The following is a 22,761-nucleotide window of genomic DNA, read 5'->3' on the forward strand; positions in this document are numbered from 1 at the left end:
TGCTTAGTATTTAAAGTGGGGGTAAGAAGGAGGAAGAGGGGGAACATTTGGAGTGGTGGTGTTTGTCTTCCCAAGTAACTGCCAGACGTGATGGGACCCTGCTCTCCGGAAGACAGCTGAATATTGCTTCCAGAGAGCCGGGGGTGGACAACCCGGTGTGCCGTGACCTTCCTAGAGAGAGCGTCCTGCAAAGAACAACTCTTCCAGGGGTGATGGCAGCAGGCCTCCCTGGGCAGCAGGGGATTCCAGCAAGTGTAGCAACTTCTCTGCTACAAGTGACTCCAGCTCTTGTGATTCAGCTCTTGGTGGAATCACCCAAGGTGAACTCGGGGATAGAGAGACAGGAGCCTTGTTTGGCAATTCCACAGAGGCAGCTTTTATTGTCCAGCAGCCCCAGTAAAGGGAAGGCCAAGGACAAACACTCCCCAGTCATGGGCAGAAACAGAGGCATTTTATGGGAAAGGCAGGGGGTGGGGTAGAAACCAACCAGCCAACTGGGTACAGGCTATCACCATATAGAAACAAGGCATGGTGGGGGTGGTTCACTTTGTCACCATGACCCTGAGGAAGGTTGCTTATCTCTGGGGAAAGTTGTCTTGGCCTCAGGCCTTTGTTCTCTAAGGGAGTGCAGAGGTTTCTGTGCCAAGGGCTCACAGCCCTCCACAGCTGAACACCTTCCTGCCCATGGAAAGAGTGGATGAATTCCTTGTTTTGTTTTACTTGTGTGCACAGCCTTTCGTTTTCCTATTAAACTGCCTTTTTCTCAACCCACAAGTTTCCCAGGTGATTTTAGCCCCCATCCCACTGCTGGGGGAGTGAGCAACTGGCTGTGTGGGGCTTAGCTGCCGGATGGGGTTAAACCACAACAGTAGCAAATTTAAATTACAAACAAAACAAATTGTTCATGAAAATTGCATTAACTGCATAAGCTCAAAATACAGAAATTGAAAATATGATTTATGGAAAATGTGGAATTGCAAGTGCTTTTCAAATAAGCCCACTAACTGTAATATAAACACTGTTTCCAAAGAAACATTCTTTCATTGTAGCATAAAAAACGTTGTATAGCTACTGTATAAAAGGTTTTATTTCTCCTTAAAACAGGAAATAGAGTTGATATGGCTGGAGAACCCTCAGCAAGGAATCAGCCACCTGACATTCAACGCGTTTCATGGCTTGTGATTTCTTCTCTTTGGGATGTCAATCTTTCCATGTTGTACTTTAACCCATTTTGTTAGTTTGGTAAACATCAAATTAATTTCAAGGGGGTTTTTTTAAAGATTTTTCTAAAGAAATCTCTTCATAACCACTGAAGGACCTCTCCTCTAGAAGTGGTTGTGACCTGTTATGTACTGAGGTGTAGACTTGCTGCTGGGCCTCTGCCCACAGAGATTTTGACACTGTACAGAAAAATGCCATCTTCTTGGACTTCACCCTGTGAGGACAAGACCCCCTAGAATCCCAAATAGTGGGCCATGTGTAGTTGTCAAGTTAAGCAATTATGGTAGTTCCCCAAATTGGCCTCGGTCACCAGTTTTAATAAACATTTCAGCTCCTACTCTTGCTGGAAAGGAAGAATTCTTTCTGATGAATTCTCCTGTCTAGACAAGAAAAGTTCTAAGCTGTTTTCTACTGAAGTTCAATAATTGTCTTAATTAATATTCATATCAAAATGTATGTCAAAAAGATTCGGACAGTATGGAACTCCCTTGTGCTGGAATGGTTTGAATATGAAGGAAGACAAGACACACACTTGTATGTATAATGTATGTTTTGGAAGATTAGTCCACAAAAACTCTACAAAAAATGCATGCCTGAGTAAAGAGATGAATTGATATGCATGATGTGGCAACTAGAGATATCTGTGAGTAAGGCTAGATGATGGATGACACTCCTGGGGAAGCAGGGCTGAGGGAGCAGAACACAAACTCTTAAATTGCAATGAGACCTGCACTGCGAAATCACAAAAGATCGATATGTTTGCACAATTACAGATAGCTGCTTTTCAATATCTTTTTCCAACTTTTTCTTGGCAATTATAAAGCTTCTTGGATGTGGAGATTAAGTGTGATGATCATCTTATAGTAATCAATTTGCTTTTAATATCTGAACAGGATTTACAGACTGAATGTAATCTGAGCATTTTAAAGCTTTTCCCTTGGAACATGCTGTCATTACATTCATTAAAATATCTCCTGTGGAGTCAGCTTTTATCAAGTAAATTATAGGCCTTGTCATCCGTTTGGCATTTTACAACTTTTGATCATACATTTCTTCATGTCAGAAAAAATTTATAGGTATTATATATGATTGTGCTTCCCCTATCTGCTGTTTGATAAAATAGATTGAGTGTAGCACCAGGGAAAAATAAATTGTGCTCAAGCTAAAGAAAAGATAGATGTAGATTTTAAAAATTCCATAAATGATCCTAGAAAACAGTACACACTGTCTGCTTTCTAGTTGCCCAAGAGCAACAGAATAGAGGATTGTGAAGAGCTTGTATAGGTGTGCGATGAGAAAAACTACTCGAGATTTTGCTCATCTTTGAAAGTCTTCATTGCTTATGATAAATTCATCTGTGCTGAAGACAAAGTGAACTCCTCCACCCTTTCCTGCAAGCTGGTGATATCATTGTAGCTGAGTTCACAGACCTGTCTCAACAGTCTTTCACTAGATAATCTTTTCCCCTCAGATTGTTTTTACCAGCCATCAACTGAGACCTTCGTGATATTTGACTTTATATGAACACATGCAGGAATGCCTTCCTTTTGATAACTTGAAACTCAGACGGAATCCTGAATATTTCCTTATAATTTTTTCCATCATCAAATTTAGATTGGTTGACACTACATCCTACTAAAGCCTGAGAATATACCATATGTAACAGTACCACTCACACCTGAGTAGCAGTTTGCATTTATGGATGCATAAAATGTAGGATTTAGCCTCTGCACTAAGAAAGGAAAAAATTCTTAGGTCTCTTTCTTTTGCTACATGAATGTATATGTTCACTATTTACAAGAGTCAGGATTACAACTGAGAATGATTGCTTGTTAAGTGACCAAAACACATTGTGTACAGGTGAAGCATAAGCTTACTGAATCACATAACCTCTGGCAATTCTATTTCACAAATAAGCATTTAATAGGGAGTGAGAGAAAATGATGTATTACACTATGATGTGAAGTCTAACCTCACAACCCTGACTTCTGCATACAGTGAAACATGAGTTGTAGTGCCATTTCATTTCTCACTATCAGATTGCCAAGAGATGGAATATTGTCACTAAAACCTATTTGGAGTTAGCTGCTGGATTATGTGAAACTGAAAACCAGTGTTCTGGGAGAATGCAGCATAGAGATGTTATTTTCTATCTTTCCTCTCTGACTTTTCTCAGACAACGTTAGGACAATTGTAGCACTCCTGTTTCCCCCATAGTCCATCCACTCCCACAATAGGAAATATTTTTGTGTTAGCCTCCAAGTTAAATATACAGCACCAAGTGAGAGGTAGAAAGCAGGTGAAGAGAAGGCAGCTGCAGAAGCAGAAAATTAACTCCAAAGAGTATGGATCCTATTTTCCTGCAAATTTTTCTATTAATAATGAATGAAGAAGAAAATCATAATTTATATAAAGGATCTCTAAAATATTTTTCTTCCTTGAGATGCCAGAAACTCTTCAGTGCTTAATGCCTCCAAATCTGGGTATGAGAGTATTACATATATCCACATGTATTTATAATACCCATAACACAGGAATTGATCCTTCTGATGGCAGTGTGCTTTCATATAATTTGCTGAGACAGGCACAAAAACATGCTTGATTGCAAACAATGCTTTGAAGACTCAATAATTGACTATTAAGTCTAGGATTAACTAAAGGAGATCATAACACAGCATGAAAAAATACTCTGAGGGATTGCAAAGATATATGAAGAGGTAATTTTTAAACAACTTTGACAATCCTCTGGACCAGTTCTGCCATCCTTAGGCATGACAAAGTAGTATTTGATTCCACTAATAGCCTTGATCTGACAAGTGGGGCTCTTTGCCAATTAAGGTACAACTCAGTATGAGGCAATATGGCAAAACTGCTTTGCAGTGTTTATATGTTTGCATGCTTATCTGTAGTTACATGGGGAAATGGTCTGCTGCTACTGATTTCATGATACAAAAATACAATGTAAGTGTATTTTTTGGAGTGTATTTTTCAAGAACTTGTGTTTTCCACTAGGATGTCTCTGCATCATAAGCAAAAGATTGCAGTCTGATAAGGTATTCATGTGATCTTTTTCAGTTTGGTGTTTAAGGACAGAATAAGTATAAATTCTTTGGAAAGAAAGGGGTACTGTGCACACACGATAGCCAAGCATCTGAGGCACATACTCGATGGATGATTTAAAGAATAAAAAAAGTTTTGGTAAGGGGTGAGGCTAGTGCCCTAGAATACAAGTGGAGGCAATTTTCTTTTCATCTAGAGTCAGTTTTTATTGTCTTTCCCCATACTCAGGAGGACTTCAATGTCTTTCTGGTAATTACAGCTTTGCTGTGAAATCCATGAATTTGTAAATTACCTTGATTTCTCTTTTGTAGTTTATTCTGAAAACTAATTATGACAATCTAATACTCTCCCCGTTGAGCTTTCACTCTAGGCCATCTATCAGGCAGATTTTCTTAATAAATATGTTTATTCATAGGTTTTGATCAAATAGTTCTTTTGAAGAGGCAAGAAAGATTTTTAAGTGGGAGAGGACATAAAGTGAGCAAAGAAGTGTCACACCTGAGGAAGGTGCACAAGTGTGTTACTTTGGCTATTTTTATTAGTGTACATGGTTTTTCACTTAGAAGACCACTTAAAATGAATACAGTGCAACATGCCATGAAAAGAAAGAAAGGCACTTTGACAAATATTCTGTGTATAGTTGCATGAAAATATGGGAAAAAAAATTTTAAAAGATTGGATTATTTAGGCAACCTGACATTGTCTAATTTTAATGAATAATTGTTAATTTTAATAAATATTAGTGTGAAATACATGCCACATAGTTCTGTTAAACACAACCAGGTGATTATTAATTCTGCCATTCACACTCTGGAGGACTGCAAACAGCCTCTTCTTAGAGTCTGAAGGTCTTCTTGAAATCCATCTGCAGCCTTCTGAAGACATCTGGATACTTAAAAAATATCAAAACCATGTTACACACTTGTTTAGTCACTCCCAAAATATTCTGGCTGTGCTGTACATGCCTCAGATTCTTTTCCTCCATCAAATACCTCTCTGTCCTCCAAAACTCATGCAAGTTCAAACTGCTGCTTGGACTCCTTATGAAAAACATTTGAGTCATCCTGTCAGGAGCCAGGACCAGCACAGCATGATTTCACATCATCCGAGTGGCTCTGCAGCTGGTGAGCAAACACCTTGTCAAAGAGGACAGTCTGCAGGTTGTTTACAAGCCAGTGTTTATCAGCCAGATCAGACCACTGTGCAACTCCAGGCAAGTCCTGATTTGTTTCTAAATAATTTACCCTGAAAATAGATGCTATGGTTAATGAAATAGAAAGAGGATGGATTCCATGCTAAGCATGGTAGCGTGGCTAATTCACTCTCAATGTTTTGACAGATGCTGTTGTAAAGTATCACGGAGGTTTCCTCTGGGCTAATACATACCCACTGGAGGCATGCCACGTAGATAATTCAAATTACCTCCTTCTATTGCAGAATGTCTTGAACAGGGCTTCCTAACACTGCCCTGCCAGACATTTAATCAAGGTGTGCTGACCAGAGTTAGGTGTTTAAAATGGTCAGTCCTGAAAAGGCATAATTATCCCGCTGAGCTATAAGCATGTCATCATGGCACACACCCTCTCTCTTCTGGGTAGAGAAATGAGACCTCCAAAGGATCTTTAAGCATCATTAAGTCCAATTACATTCTTAATAGCACAGACTGTTAAAAGACTCTCTTATTAAGCTTTTCCCCGTTTACTCATCCACGCAAGGATGTGTTATGTCCCAGTTCTCCAGGTCCAAAACAGGTTGTTTTTATACATGGGTGGAGAAGTAAAGGGTTTTTTGCATAATACATGGTTATGTCAGTTTATTAATTTTTAAAGTGTATTAATACTTAAAATGGCATTTACATGAGTAAGCAAGCTGAATAATTAAAAAAATTTAAACTTAGACTCCTAAGAAGCAGTAACTTTGACAATAAGTTATATGATAAGCATTTTTATTTTTTATTTGTAAAGTGGTGACAATTAAAATGAGCAAATTTTAGTGGCAAGGTGTAAGACATGGCCAACAGTAATTTTTTTTCTAAGTAAATTTGAATGTGATGACAGCATTTGTAAAGTAGTAAAATTGCATTAGGTCTCTTTGTCATTAATAACCCACACAGATGTAGGTTGAATTTTTATCAGTGGCAGACTGAAATTTGAATTACTTCCATAGCCACAGAGTCTAGATGATAATAGTACTGTAAACAGGCCCTTACATTTATAAGATGTCTTCTGCATGGCACAGTGATACAGAAGTGGCACAATTACCTTGTCATGAATCCAAAGCCAGGCTAAGCTGGTTTTGCAAACTTCAGCTAGTTGCATTCTGGGCTTTAGAGAAAGTCCAAGATGGGATGAATAAGCATGGGAAGAAGAGCAAGAAATTATGTAAAGGCCTGAGGAGAAGATGCCACATTGAATATTTTTTCTTTAGCAATAGAAGAGAAACTTGTATAGGACACTTACTGGAACATTTGGTGTGCTCAATGGAATTTGTATCAATACTCCTCTCTCTCTCTAGAGAGGGCTCACTTTTATTCCCTTGTACTTGGGAGTTGCAGGATGGTTGCCAGTACCACTGCAGTGACCTGAAAGGTGAAGAGTTCCTCTGCTCTGTGCCATTACGGAGGGGGCTGATGTTGGTCTGAACATGATGGCTTCGTGCTGTGGATGTTTGCTGGGAACCTGCCAGATTCTCCACTGGCTTTTTCTCTGTCACACTGGCTTTGTGTTGACAGAGAAGTTCCAGGCCAACAACCTGATATTTACTTCAACTTCCATGTCAGATGTCAAATGTCACCTTCAGTGGAATCTGCTCTAGAGGTCCTCATGGTATTGATAATGTTCTTTCTGCCCCTCTGCTCCTCTCTGGTGAGACCCCACCTGCAGTGCTGCATCCAGGTCTGGGGTCCCCAGCACAGGAAGGACATGGACCTGTTGGAGCAAGTCCACAGGATGGCCACCAACATGATTTGAGGAATGGAGCGCCTCTCCTACAAGGAAAGGCTGAGAGAATTGAGTTTGTTCATTCTGGAGAAGGGAAGGATTTGAGGTGACCTAATTGTGATCTTCCAGTACCTCAGGGAGCCTGCAGGGAAGAAGGAGAAAGACTTGTTACAAGGGCATGCAGTGATAAGACAAGGGGGAAGGTCTTCAGACTGAAAGAAAGCTTAGGTTAGATATTAGGAAAAAATGCTTTGCTGTGAGGGTGATGAAGGACTGCAACAGGTTGCCCAGAGAATCTGTGGATGCCCCATCCTTGGAAGAGTTTAAGGCCAGGTTGGGTAGTATCCTGAGCAACCTGGTCTGGTGGGAGGTGTCCCTGCCCATGGCATGGGGGGGCATGGAACAGGATGATCTTTAAGGTCCTTTCCCTTATGGAAATGACCCAGGCCATTCTGTGATTCTGTGTTCTACACCTGGATCCCAATGGGAACTCAGCCTGATGGGAGAAAGGTTGTACCTCTTTTCTTCCAAACCAAACAGGCAAACCCAGCTAGTTTCCACTTGGAGCTGGGCTCCTCTGGGACAGGGAGTCACTACCTGGTAGTGCAGCTCTGACAAAAGTGGGCTCCGCTGTTGCTTCCAGCCTTTGGTTTGCATTTTGTTCTCTTGGAGTTTAGGATTTTAACTCAATGTGTGATAGACTGAAATTTCCAGCAGTTAAAGGCATTCCTGAACACACAAAGCTACCCCCATAAGGGGGTGAGACAACTCGAGGAAGACTAAATTATTGTCACCATTCCTAGCAGGCAAGATGCTTTAATGGGGGTGAGGGGAGGGGGAAAATACTGTACAATATTCTCCCAGAAAGAAAAAAAGTAATACTCTGCACAGTTTTTATGGCTTTTCCAAAGTGTATATAGATGACATATTACCTGGATGATCTTTCAAGAATACTAAAAGATTATGTGCAGAATTATGAGTTTTCAGGTTCTTTTGGCTTCACATTATCAAAGACACATCAATTGCATGACAGCCAGGGTGAAAATTACTGTTTTATTACCACCTTTAAATCTCTCATCTTTCTCATGGAGGCATTTGATCATTTGAGGCCAACTGTATGCAGTATGTTTGAAAAATATATTCCTTTACATGTGGTAACGAAGATCACAAGATCACACTGACTGTGTTTAACTGTCCTTGTGTACATATTAAAATCTGAGAAATATTTCTATTTATCAAAAGAGACATAATTCTTAAAACATGTATGCACAGTAAGATGCCATTAGATACAAGCTACAATTAACAAAACAAAAAAGAGAGAGAATTATTATTAAAGTTTTTTTGGAGACATTTCTGGAGGAAATCTTTCACGTAAATGAAAAATAAAAGGAAAAATGACTTGCATAAAGGGTAAGGGAGCAATCCCTATGTATTGGATGAAGCAAAGAATAGAAACAAATGAAGGTGAAAGAAGAATAAATATTATTTCTATTTTAAGAAGGGACATAATTTTGTGTGGATTTTTACATGGTGTTTCTGAGTTCTCCAGTACAGTCATACCAATGCACTCAAAGTAAGATTCTTTCTCACTATACCAGTATATGTTGAAGCCAAGTTAATTTTATATATTAATTTTTCCTAATTAACTTGAGCTGATATCAAAATACATTCTCTTTTTCTATGCTGATGGTATTCATGCTATCTGCTCTGAAGGCATCTGAGATACCTGCATCACAATTTGAGTTGCTTAAGAAAAAGTGGTGTAGGCATTTATGAAATTCAGGATACCTGAATCTGAAATCTGTGCCACACTGTGACGCTGGTGTCTTCATTCTGAGTCCTTTTATTTCTTGGGTATTGTCAAACCTACGTGGAGAGTGTCAATTACCAGTCTTGGCTCCAGAAGGTGCTTCCTCAGGAGGAGAATAAGGTAGTAACTTTGAGGAAAACCTCAGACAGGTAAAGGAATGCTTTGCACCTGGATACCTCAGCTTGTTGTCTAACCCACATGTGAGCAGTGTTTCAGAAAGGACAATAATGACCAGTAGGGTGGTCACAGCTGGGATTGTGTGACGATTAGCTTTAGCAGAGGTCTCATTATTTGAATTTCTTGCTTTACATGTGCTTGCCACATTTTGAACTCAGGCAGCTTTGCAATTGGAGAAGAAATACCTGTTAGAGAGTTCAAAGAAAGTTATTTTATGTTTCTCAGAGATGATATCAAATTGTTTCTAACTATGGCCTTGAGCTGTTCTTTGTGTGATTTTCCCTAAAACGACTCTTAGACATTTTGAACCTAGCATTGGTTACTACTATCAAGACTTGCCTGAGGAGCTCTACCCAAAATAAAACGTTGTTACCTCGTAGCAGGGATATGCAAATTAGTGTTCAGAAAATGCTTGCAGTGCTCTCTGTGAGGGGACTGGTATGAGCCTGAGGTATTATTGATATTGTCTCTACAGAGGGCTTTGCACCCTTGACAATTATTAATTACTGATGTCTGGTTTGGCTCTTCCAGTTTTTCATTTTTGTCTCTCACTCTTCTTTTCATAGCATCCTATTTAGAATGCCATTAGCCCAGACTCTGAATGACTAATCATTTACATGCATTTCAAAGCACAGGCTTTGTTTCATACCTGGCAACGGGGTGCATATCATTGGATACCTTCTGTAACACATCAGCACTGTATTACACCATCTTTTGTTTGAATAAATCAGCCCTCAGATCACCCAGGAGCAAAGCTGGCATCTGGAATTTATCTTCTGTGAGCCCTCTTAAGAGAGGAAAGGAAATGGCAGGAACATGTAGGAGGCTAAGTGGGGGAAGAAACAGTATGAACAAGTGAATCCAACAACTCACTTGTTTCTCACTCTGAACAACAGTCCTAAATATAGGTTTTTAAAAGAAATTTGACCTATTAAAAGAATCCTTTGCCCATTAAAGCCTTCCCACTAATAAATAATGCCTGAGCACACACCACTTGCGGGTCCCTGTTACCTGCTTGCTGTTACTTATATAATGGCCCTGTTTGCTGAAGTTTTAGCACATATCTCAACTGCCATCCTAAATAGTGGACATTGGACTCCATTAAAGTCCTGCCAAAATCAGTAGGTACTGGCGGAGTTAAGATACCTTTGTTATACTTCAGCACATGCATAGTTTTAACCATGTGAATTAAACCATCGATCTTAAAGGGATCAAAAACGGCAGAGAAAGTTTTCTAGCTGATAAGTAGGTTACAAAGGAAAGGCTAATTTTAAAGTTCAAGAAAACAAGTATTCTGAGGTATGGGTATGACAAATTCTAATTAGCATCTGTGAGGAATTAGAGAAGATTTGTAGAATAACAGTTCATGCACTGTTCATACTTTAAATAGCAATTTGGTCTGAGTATAATTATAAATAAGCTTTTTCTTCTCATTAATTTTCTACTTGATTACTTAAGCTATTGTTCAAGTGCAGAGCAGAAAGAAAGAATTAGAAGCTGTTTACACCCTGCAAATGATAGCAGAAATTATAAAGGAAATGTATAGTAATGAATAAAAGGACATCGACTCATGTATAAAAAGTGTTGTGCCACAATGAGATTAAATTGTGCTGATTATTTTAATGCATCACCAGGAATAAATAAGTAAACCACTGAGCTGAGTTGCACAACTTCTTACTGATGTTTTTGCAAGTATTTTTTTTCTGTCTGCCTTGTCTTTTTCATCTATAATACTTGCTAAAATGCCTCTTTTGCAAATCTCTCCCTTAGCCTTGGTAATAACGAATTATGTAAAACTGCTAAATATATAATTATTGAACCTCTTATGTGAAAGTATTTAAACATACTTTAAATTCAAAGATTTTTTTTTCTTGCAAACTTTGAAGATAAACCTTTGAAATAGTTCACAAATTATGAGATTTCTCATTAGTCCTTACTATTGCCTCAGTACATGGAGAAGGACCAAAGTGTTTATTCTACCTCTTTTGTCAGCTACAAATTCTGACCCAAAGTAGCAGAGACTCTCATTGAGCCCCATTAACATATTAATTTGCACACCCCTTGGGATGCAAATGAAGAAAAACTTGTGTGATATAATGCATGCATGACCAAAGTCACCAAACCCCACATTTCCAATGACAGAGCATCCAGAACTTCCCTGGGCAACCTCTTCCAGTCTCTCACCACATTGTAGAGAATTTCCATGTTATAGCCAACATAAACCTGCCCTCTTTCAGTTTAAACCCATCAGTCCTTGTTCTGTCATTACAGGCCCTGGGAACTGTGTTTCTTGTAAGCTCCCTTTAAGTATTGAATGGACACAATAAGGAGTCCTTAGAGCCTTCTCTTCTGCAGGCTGAACAACCCCAACTCTCTCAGCCTTTCTTCACAGGAGTTGTTGGTTTTGACTTCAGGTCTTATGTTTTCTAGATATTTCTGGGTTGTGTGATTTTTTTTGATGGCCAGGTGGAGATTTTGAAAATCAGAGGGCTTTTAAGGAAATAAAAGAAGTTTGTCGCCAAAATTATAAGGGCACTCCATTATTCTGAAATATTGTGGCTCAGTTGGGTCCTCTGCAGGATGTACAGATAGCATATATTTCCATCTCCTGTTTATCAAAAGCCATTGAAATAATGCCTGTGAAATATGCCTAGATCAACTAAGAAAATGAAGCCAGTCATGACTCATGATAGCATCACTGGCATGATGGTTCTCAGAGTTCAATCTTATCACACCTAGAGTTTTAAAATGGCTAAAAAATGATTGAGCACAAAGCCATATCCTCTTAGATATAAAATGTATGAGTGCATTTTAGCATGTAAGACTTTTTAAGTAGTTATTTATTTTTAACTCAACACAAAAGCCTGACAGCCCACCTCTTTTATGTAGCATATCTCCTGTTATATTTCAGAGATAACTGCATATGAGATGCAGCAACTGTCTGTAATGCCTGATAAGGAAGTCGGTGTCAGCACTGGAGGAGCCATCTTTCATGGCATTTGGGGACAGAAAGAAGATATGTTAGCTGTACCACTGATGTAGGCTTGCATGAATGGAAATTATTTCTTTCTCTTGGGCCAAGGGGCAAGTGAGCAGTGACTTAACCCAGTCTTGCAATAATTCACAGCTAAAAGAAAAATGAGAGAAGATGATGAGAAGAGTTTGATTTATATACTCTGTGTGCTGTTTGCAGAGATGGGCAACACAGTCAAATATCAGGCAGAAAAAGTGTCTGTGCAGTCAAACCTAACAGTGTTGGCACGAGTACTGATTTGACTGGCCTGTCAGAAAAAGTGAAAGTTCTGACAAGCTGCTTTTGGCTATATATTACATACTGAAATACCATTCATTACACTACAGACTAAAATACTATGCTCAATATATTTTATACAGTATGTTCTTTGAGAAGCCTAGAACAATGAGTCTTGAATATCTTAACTTATATCCCTGAAGTGGGATTTAACAAAGGTTCCAAGCTCACCCCTAATTACAGTACTTCTAATTCAGCTTTCAAAATTAAGATAGCATAACTTTTTGCAGTTCCTGAAGTTCCAGAATCTGAAGTTAAACTAATTTTGTGAGGCATGTTAATACCTAAATACCAGTCTCACTTTTGGAAAAATAACTTCTGCTCATGTTGGAAATTTGGTCCTTGGACACAACAGATGACTGGGATGCGAAGTGAACATTTTCTTTCTCCATGATTAGTGTGTTCTGCACAGTGCATTAACTGGCAACATCAGTTTGAAGTATTGCTCTTATGTTCTTCTTTGTCTAGTCATTTGTTCCCCTGGATTTTAAGCAGGTGCAATGTATAATTACAAACAGAAGAAAAAATTGCTTAAAATGTGCTAAGAAACTTTGAATTCTTCCTGCTCATAAAAGGAGCAGGTGAAATATCAAATCAGTTGTACCAGAAGAATACAGTTGTCTATATGCACAAATTATCTAGGGGGGAAAATTTGAGGGGTTTAATTACAGCAAAATTATAGCAACCTGAAATGTCACTGCAAACAGATTGTCTAAGGGCTACATTGGGAAACATCAATATTTAATGATATTCTTTAGGACTTTTCCAGCAGCTCAATATGAAACATCATTGTCTACTTAACACGTAAGTATTATAAGATGTTGATATTTTGCAAACATAGAAAAACACCTTGATTCACTGCAGGGAAGTCAAGTGTAAATGTCTTTCCATGCTTACAACACCACCAAACTATTGGAATTTTAGGACATATTTCAGGCATAGAAAAACGCACTGTTGAGTTTAATAGAATTTCAGGTTGTAATGTAGATTTGACTTCCAACAAAATCACTTTAGGAAGTCAGCAGCTGCAATTCTGTAGCAAAATTAACAATCTTAATAGCATGAAGCTAAATAAAATTAAATAGGAAAAAATCTTTTGAACAATGAGATCCAGACATTTTGTTTCTTTGACCATTTATTCATTTATTTTCAAGAGTAATGATGGACTTTGCTAGGGCAGAGAGTTTGTGGCAACTTGGGACACAAAACATCAGTCCCAAAGCTTCTTTGTGTCCTAAGCTGCCCTTCATGCCTCTCTGTTACCCAGGAGGAAAAGGACAGTTGTGCCATCTATTCAACAATCTGGTTCTGTGTGCTTACTAAATAGATTTCTTCCTATCAGTTTCTTTGCAACATTAATACAAACAATTGAGATAGCCTTGGACAAAAGGATGATTTAGGTAACATCTGGACAGATCATCCAGTCTTTTTTTCATATGGTTTTCATGGCCTGGAAATTCATAAACCCGAAGTCTGTTCTTTTTACTTGTCTGCACTATTAATGCACTGTGGGGGCTGCCTTCCACAGCTGGAAGTGTCCTGAGCTTGGTCAGAGTAAGCCCTTAATATTGCATAGTTTCCATTTGATCAGTATCAGCAAGGAAATTTCTGCAAGTAGTGGGTTAAGTTATCAATATTTAGTTCAATGGAATGCCTGGAGGATTTCCTCAGGGCAGAAATAACATTCTGCAGATTTAGCGGCATTTCCCTGGGATACGGGTGGATATTTGACCTCTCCCCATAGGTAATGGAACTAATCGCGACAAGATGTTTACCAGCAGTTCTCCAGATAATTGCTTCAGCTCAGCATAGAAGTTCAGAAGAAATAAATTTTACCCCTCTTTCAAAAAAACCCTCCTTTAAATTTATCTATTCCGGTTTGAGCCTGCTTTCTCTATGTTATCACCTGAAAGACAAGTGTCTACATCACTTTTATCCCATCCATGTGGGTTATTATGAGATAATATACCAGTGGAGGGCTCTATAAATAATTAACTACAGCTGTGCCATCACATCTTAGGGTGGATGCTCATTCTTGGCAACTCAGGAGACATGCCAAAGCTATGGAAAGTGATGCAGACACCTGCTTGAAAATACTGCAGAAAGGAAGAGTAAGATTATATCTCGGTAGGAAAATTCAGTCCAGGTTAAAATCTTTTTCGATGTCAGTTCAGCTGTTTCAGTATCACTCTAACTGAGATAAGTAATTGTGGTCACTGTCGAGTGTGACAGTCATGAATCCCATCTCAGGACAGCAGAAATACAAATTGCCAAACTATCCACTGGGGTGAGTGGAGTGTCTCTGGACAGTCTAGTCAGAGATTCTTACCCCATTTGAAGTTCTGGCTGTTAGCAGCAGTTGAAATGGAGCTTGAAAAATCCTGAAATATTAAGAGATTACTATTTTCCAGATGTCATTGCACCTCTTTCTCATGTATCTAACGTATTTTGAAAGTTTCACCCTGAGGAGGGGAAAAGGACTAACCTTCTGGTGGTCATGGATGTTATCAGACATCTTCAGCAGCATGAATTGTGCATACTGGTTCTTTCACCCTTACTTGAATCTTCAAAATTTGGGTTTGATTTAGTTCAGCTCATGTTATGTGCGGAGATGGTAAAACTCCTAAGGGATGTTCTTTTAAAACCCCATTCTTCTGTAGTGGCCAGAGTTTGTCTCACTGAAGATCACTAAAGGATGCAATTTTGAGCACTTGTATTTAGTCTTTATTCAGTTGCTGTAACAGAGCCAATGTTGTTGATATTGTTTGTATTATGCTGTGGACACTAATTTGATTTAATACCACCAAAATCAATTAAAAGCAATTAATTCTCACTATTATTTGCATAATGGAAGTATATGAGTGTAATGAGAATATACTGAGAAGCTCTGGAAACCTGGCTAACCATTATCAGTAAAGTGCATGTTAGTGTGGCAGTAACCATCTGGATTTCCCCAGTTACTCCTGTATGATTTGCCTAAGCATTCTGGAAAACTAATATCCTTGATTAGTTTGGAATCACAGATGATTAATTACCCTCCAGCAGCCAGAAAATATTTCAAAGCTTTTAATAGCTCTCATAAAAAGAAGAATAAATTTAGAGGCCACCATGAAAACATTGAATATGTGACCAGCATACTCCTGAAAGAGGAGTTTCCAGAATTATATACTGTCAGGGAATGTTAACAACAACTGGAGTAAGTTTCCTTTTCATGCAATGCATAATGTATTCTATGAAAAATGCCACTGATCATGCTTGAAGGATACAAGGTGAAGCTGCTTTCCACCAAAATTGCCAAGTCACATACAAATATTAAAAAGGATTATCTAGAAGGTTATTTACATTTTGTTTATACACATGATCAGTGTCTCCAATGTCTAATTTAGATAGGATATTTGATTTTGTTTTGTTCTACTTAAGCTGGGATTTGCTCAGTCTTTCACTGTGGCCATGCTGTTTCTCCCTAAGCTAGGCTACAGCACCTTGAAGATAATAAATCCCAAAAAATTACATTTTCTTCAGACTTCATGAATTTTCCTAGTAATGAGATGCAGAAAGAACTTGCTCCAGGTTTTGAGAACTGTGTGCAGGACAGATATGTGGTAATGTCAGGCAGCCTTTTGTGACCTTCCTGGTTCTTTATTTCCTATAAAGAAGCGTGAAGGGGAAAATCAAAGAGGAGTGTGAGATTTTGTTGCATAGGGAAAAAGCAGGTAGGGTTGGTTGCCCAAATGAATCTGTAGGAGAATGAGGAAGGACTCTCCTGGTTGGTCAATCCATGAGGATCTGAAATAGCTTCTGACAAAGGTGCTGGATTGGTAGGATCTCTGTTTGGAGATGGACGTACAGAGCTACACATTAAAGCCTTCCCTAATGATCAACAGAAGGGAGTTTTTAGAAACTGGACCAGTGAAGATGCTGTATCATTTCTGCCAGCCTCCTTCTATAAGGCTGCTCTGCCATCTCACTCTTTTTCCTTAAGTCCCTTTTTTGATCCTTTCTCATGCAATGTATTGGAGAAAATGGGGACCTAGGAAACAGGGAAAAGATGTTCTCAGGATGCTAAAGTTGCCTAAAGGTGCACTGTGGATGAGCTGGATGAGGAGAAAAAAAGTGTCCTCACAATTTTAGAAAGTTCTTTTCAGGTTTTGGCATGCCCAGTGCATGATGCTAGAAGGCATCTCTTGGTTCTTCTCTGTGTTGTCAAAAAATCTTGACTGCTCCCAACATACCCCACTGGTGCTTCATGCTGCTGTACAAAATAGCCAAAGAACTGGCAGGAAATTGTAATGAAATGGCTCTGGGCAAACCCAAAAGGATCCAGGATATTTCAGAAGATAAGTGAAAGCAGGTCTCTCTTCACTGAATTCAGAGACCCCCTAGGTTACCACCGTGGAATTCCTCATTTTTGATTAGAGCAAAATTTTCTTTATTTTATATGTGATGCCATATTGGATCCCACCTTCCTAACTGTAATATATGTCCTTGTCCTTAATGCTGAAAGAGGAGAGACTGGGTGAACCCACTGCGGGCTCTTGAATATTGTGCAGCGTGCTGGATACACAGAACAACAGAGTGTTTTAAATAAATTACAGCTCCAGGCTTATAAATGGATGCGTAAATTCCCCCAGGGCTTCTTAGAGGTTGCATTTGTGTACTTTGCCATCAACACACTACAGTTGTACCATTTTTTGGAACAAAAGTATGGATGCATGATGGGCTTGCACTGCAGCTAAAAGACAGAAAAACAGAAGATGCATTGGTTGCTCCTAGGTTTTTAGTCCCAGGATTGTTCAGCTTTTAGACTACATTGATGTTCAGGCTGCTATAAGGTGCTGCCTACAAAATAAAGTCTTCTTACATGAAGGGCCGTGTTTATGATGCCCAATTCATTGCTAACTGGAATTCCTCCTGTTGACTTGAGTGACATTATGTACATGGGCCAAAATGCAGAGTCCAGGAGCAGTGATACCATGGAGAAGGAGGGAAGTAGGTGAAATTCCTGAGGTGTTTTCCAGTGAAGTAAACTATAGCCAAAGGGTAAGGAACACAGAAGGAGTTGCTGTCATGAATTCTGTGGATTATGAATTATGAGTTACAAATAAGAATGCAATTTATATAAAAAGCCTAAAAGAGGACATTTCCACTGCATAGTTAACCAATGTGCATAAAACCTTAACTGAGGACAGATATCCACTCCAGTAATGGGTAGTCACAAATCACTTTTCAAAGAAAACAATGTAACCTCAGAGATCTTTTTTCCTGTCTTCTGATAGTGAGTGCTACTGTGGGAATGGCAGGCAAGCAGTCTTTCAAAGTCATTTATATGTCAGCTATGAATTGAATGAGACAAACCTGTGAAATGAATTGAAACTTGTTTTGCAGCTGATCAGCCTTTCATTCATCATCTTCCCTTTGGGATAAAAGGCATGGAGTGAAACAGCAAAGGAGGGAGACAATTAAAAAAGTCTAAGAGAGTCTGCCCTGCCTTGTGACATCTATCAGCCCTCATCTCCTGGGACCACTCGTAGTCCAGGAATGCTGTAGGAACACAATTTTGGAAATGGGGTGCTTGCAATTGTTTTATAGATTAAGAAGAAAAGTTGTCCCTGTGGCTTAAAGTAAATGCGAATTAGCATAGGGCTGACATTCTAAGAGTGAATGAGCATTGTACTTTAGATGTGAAACTAAAGTGGGCAAGACCTTGTGTTACACTCTTAGGCCTGAGATTACCTGATATCATAAAACATGATGACACAAATATTGCTCATTTATGTCACTATAAAGATAAGTTTATAGTGGTACGATCAGTACTACCATTTATGCTATCTAAGCTCACCATTACTAATTGTATCACTATAAAGCTATTTTATAGTCATATAAACAGTACAGATAATGCTGTCAGGCATCAGCATTAATGTTTCAAATAAACCTACAAACACTTCATCCAGATATTTTTTATGGTGCTAATATGCAAGCATTAGGGGCAAGCTCAACATTGTAGTCTGTGATACTGTGGCCAGTTATGAGCGAAGAATGAGACAAGGGAATGCCCTTGCACTTTTCTCTACCTGAAATATTTATTACCACATTTGCTTTTCATAAATGGCTGACTATTACATCTCCAACTGGAGATGTGCAGCAAGTACAACTTTAAGTGCAGGTCACACTCTGGGGACCTGCAAGCAGAAGTTCAGTTTCTGGGTGAGGGTTTGGTATAATTCTGTAACTCCTCTTGTTGCTGGAAGAGATAGTGGAAGTCTAGATGGGAAAGCAGTATTTTTTACTAGATAGTACATTGTTATTTTCCTTGCTTCTTGAGCACAGCAGAAAGAAAAAAAATGAAAGATCGTCTCTGTGAGAATTAGTATTGTGTCTTGTTGCCAGATTCATGTTTCATCTATTTCTTCCACTGAGTTTCTTGGGTGGGAGAACACCTCAGACCTGTAAGAGAAAAATAAAAGGGAAAAATCTCATGTCTCACACACTTTTACTGCTAATTTGCAACTCTTAATCATAAAGTTGAAAGCTTTCAAAGACCGTGATAGTTTTTATGTGTCCAGCAGCAAAAGCGGTGACAGAATGCAGGAGTGCGCATGATTATTTCATGGTTAAAGGGCTATTAAGCTCAAAAATGGATGATACAGTTCCTCATGCAATGTGATCTCAGAAATGTTTTTTCTGTGGAATGTCAGGTTTAATGAGGTTACAGGAAAACAAGCAAGCAAACAAACAAAGACTAATACAGGGAAGTCTGCTACAGTAGTTGATCAGCCTTTCAGGTTGCAGGGAGACATTGGCTTGGAGCAGTGAGGATGGATTGACACAGATGTTATGAAACTTCGTTGCTGTTGGTTCTGGCTGGCAGCAGGAAGGGCAGGTTGAAGCCAGGAAAGACGTGCTCCAAGACACCAAAACAGGTGGGGAAGCTCAGCAGAGGTGATTGTCTCTTGTCATGGACTGTGTGGAGAAGTTAGAGTAGAAGCTTAGATGAGATGCTTCATTTTTCACATGGCTAAAAAGAAGGAGAATAAAGTTTCTCTGGTATATGAATGGTTCAAAAAATTGCACAAGTAGAGCCTAGAAGGGACTTGCAGCATTGGCCCTCATTCAGCCCATCACAGTGGTGCACACCAGCCCGGGGAACAGGAATTTCCCAGCACTCCCAGGACACAAGGATAGCAAGGAAAAAAGCCATTCCAACTCCAAATTTTTCAAGTGACAGTACAGCCTCCATTCACTTCAGTAATGTAATGGAACTCTCAAACTTCATTTTAAAAGACTCTTAGAAATTCAAGCATTTCTGCAGTTTTTCCTGTCTGCTGTTCTGTCCCAGTCTGCTAGGTCATTTTTGAAACTCTCTCCTATGAAAGATTGTAAAGGGCTTTTCAAATGGATGCCTAAGAGGCACTGCAGATGAAAAAGATCTCTGCATTCAGTATCACTCCGGTTTGATTTTTTTCATAAAAAGTGAAATGACAAGATGGCTTTTTCAAACTCTCTCCAGTATACAGGTTTTGTGTTCTGCTTTATACCAGAAATGCTGGGTGGTGTTCAAATTAGAGGATTTAGAATTTTATAAAACAGGCCCTGCATAAAAGCAGAAGTCTTAGAGTCAAACCTCCAAATGGTAAGGGCAGAAAGCTTAAGAACTCCAGACCCAAAATTCTGAAGCAGTGAAATGCTATGTATTAACCTCCTACTCAAATTTTAACCAAAAGGGGAAATGTCCTACTTAGGCTGGCCTTGGAGTGCATGGTCAAAATGTGGTTCAGTTAAAACATTACACAGGCTGCAAGACGAAAGCAGGAAAACTTGCTCAAGTCCCCCAGGTGCATGCTACCACGTGTGCAGCCCTGCTGAAAATTCAGGGTGTTTATTCCAACATTCTAAATAGGATGCTTCAGAGACACAGTAGTGTGCTTCCCACAGTGCTCCTTCCAGGGCTGTGACCCTCGAGATAGGTAAAGAAAAAGTGAGAATCTGTAATGTCATTTGGGATTCTTTATGAAGCCTGTTCTAAAGGGGATGCATTTTATGATTATAAGCATGAAAAAGGAGCCTCTCACTGGAAAACAAAGTAGACTTTTAGTCTAGACCTATTTACCACATTTTTATGTGGTATGATTTCTAAATTTGATGAATATAAAAAAGAAAAAGCAATATCTTTAAATACTTCATATCAAGTCAATTTATTTTTTATAATTGACTTTCTTTAAAGTAAGACCTCACACAGAGAAGGAATTCATGTAATCTCTTGATTTAAAAACAAGCTGACAGACACAACATAAAACTTGCCTTAGGATTTTTTTTTTTACTTTAGCCACCTTGATTATTCTTTCTAACCAAGTAAAGTTAATTAAAAGAAGCTCTCTGTGTGGACTTTAGTCACTTACAAGATCATGAAGTACTTTTACTTCACTTTCTGCATCTGAAATGAGTAGTGATGCTTTAATGCGACTTATCATTGTTGTGCCTTGACTCTGTGTCAAAGAGTTTTCTTATGGTTTCAATGAAAGGAGTTCTCCAGACTGAGACCTTCCCAAAACAGATCAGGAGAGAATGCTAATGAACTATCCCATAAAACTAAAAGTTTTGTATCTCATTAGGAAAAAGAAAAAAAAAATAAATACAAAAAAAACCAAAAAAAAAAAAGATAATATAAACATAACGAACATCTATAATGAAAATATCTATGCATGGTTGAGTGGTTCTCATACTTGAGTTTTGCTGGGAACTGCCTTTTATATGGCTTGTAAAGGGAACATGTATGTTAAAAGAGTCAGTCTCTTAGTTTTCCAAATATTTAGTTGTGTTATATTTGTTTGTTTGACATGAAGTCTCTCTAGCTGCTGTAACTGTAAACAAATCCTTGGAAATATGATCTGAAAGTATGCAGTGCAGTTATATATGCTCGAGTATGCCAAGAGCTTGAAGCACTAACAGCAGCTCCTTTCAGCTTTAACTCAGACACCACTGATGACTTCCAAATGTCAGCATTACCTGCTTACCTGTTCATTGAAGCATGGAAAGGAGACAGTGGAAGTAAAGTTCTGTGTGATCTACTCCAGGTGAAAAATCTCACTGGGATGCAGCAGTTCTTAATGCAAAATTAATATCTGCCTTGTCAGGAGAAGGTAGGACTTAAATGCTCAGCAAGATGTGAGATCTACTGAAGGAAAGGCAAAACCAAGGATCACCCAGAGATATTTTCTTACATCTTGAATATTCAAGCAATCTATGCAGAACATCTTCATTCAATTGATTTCTAAGCATCCCATTTACTTACTTTGAATAAGTAGTCGAAGATAAAGCTGTACACTATTTCATAATTCATCCCCTTATCAACTGTCACTGATATCTCAATTTATGATTTCCACAGATTGAGACATAAGAGGGCACTTATGAGCAAGATCGTTGTTACAGAGGCCAATCAAATGGTTACTCAGAACTCGATATTTTCTCTCATTCATTGTCAGATTTTTTTGTGTGTCAGAGATGTGAATAAGGGTCCCAGGATGAGGCTAATTAAGGAGTAGGCAGGATTAGCAGACATGACAGTTGGCTAAGGGCATGCATCCATTTTTAGTGGAGTGTTCTGAGGGAGGCAGATCAGGAGCTGAAGTAACACAAGGTTGGGAAGTTGTGTAAAATTTTAGCTGGCTCTCCATGCTGTTTGGTCTGTATTCGTGAAACACATTGGGGTTTGTATTATTGTATAAAAATATTCAAGTCTTTCTTCTTTGCTAAAGAGGGTACATTTCAGTTTTCAGAGAAAAGATGCTGAACTTCATTGATTGAAGGCATTGTTTTTAATGTTGTATGTGCTTCTGAGAGTAACGTTTAAAAAAAGGAAAAAAGAAAAAGAGATTAATTAGAAATCCCACAAACTGTAGCAACCTCTGCAAACAAAACCTTTGGTTTTCCCTCAGCTCTGTGGTATATTTTCCTGAAAGCAGTGGACAAACCCCTCACACCAGCAAGGAAAGGGGAGTAGAAAATACTTCATCAGCTTGACATTCCTTTCTCTGTCTCAGTTGAATTCTTTTTCCAAAGTGCCCGGAAATGCAAGGCAGGTGGCCCTGACCCCCCACTGTCACACTGAAAAGTCAGGTCCTTTCTTTTGCGTGGTCAGCTCTAGGCTGGCTGTTACCTTTCTGCCTTGGGGATCAGCTGTGGCACAGGCACTGGAGATGTTCAGCACAGCATAATTAATCCTTCGTGCTGACTCAACTGCCTTGGTT

The sequence above is a fragment of the Corvus hawaiiensis genome, chromosome 5 (assembly GCF_020740725.1).
Source record: "Corvus hawaiiensis isolate bCorHaw1 chromosome 5, bCorHaw1.pri.cur, whole genome shotgun sequence".
Taxonomy (NCBI): domain Eukaryota; kingdom Metazoa; phylum Chordata; class Aves; order Passeriformes; family Corvidae; genus Corvus; species Corvus hawaiiensis.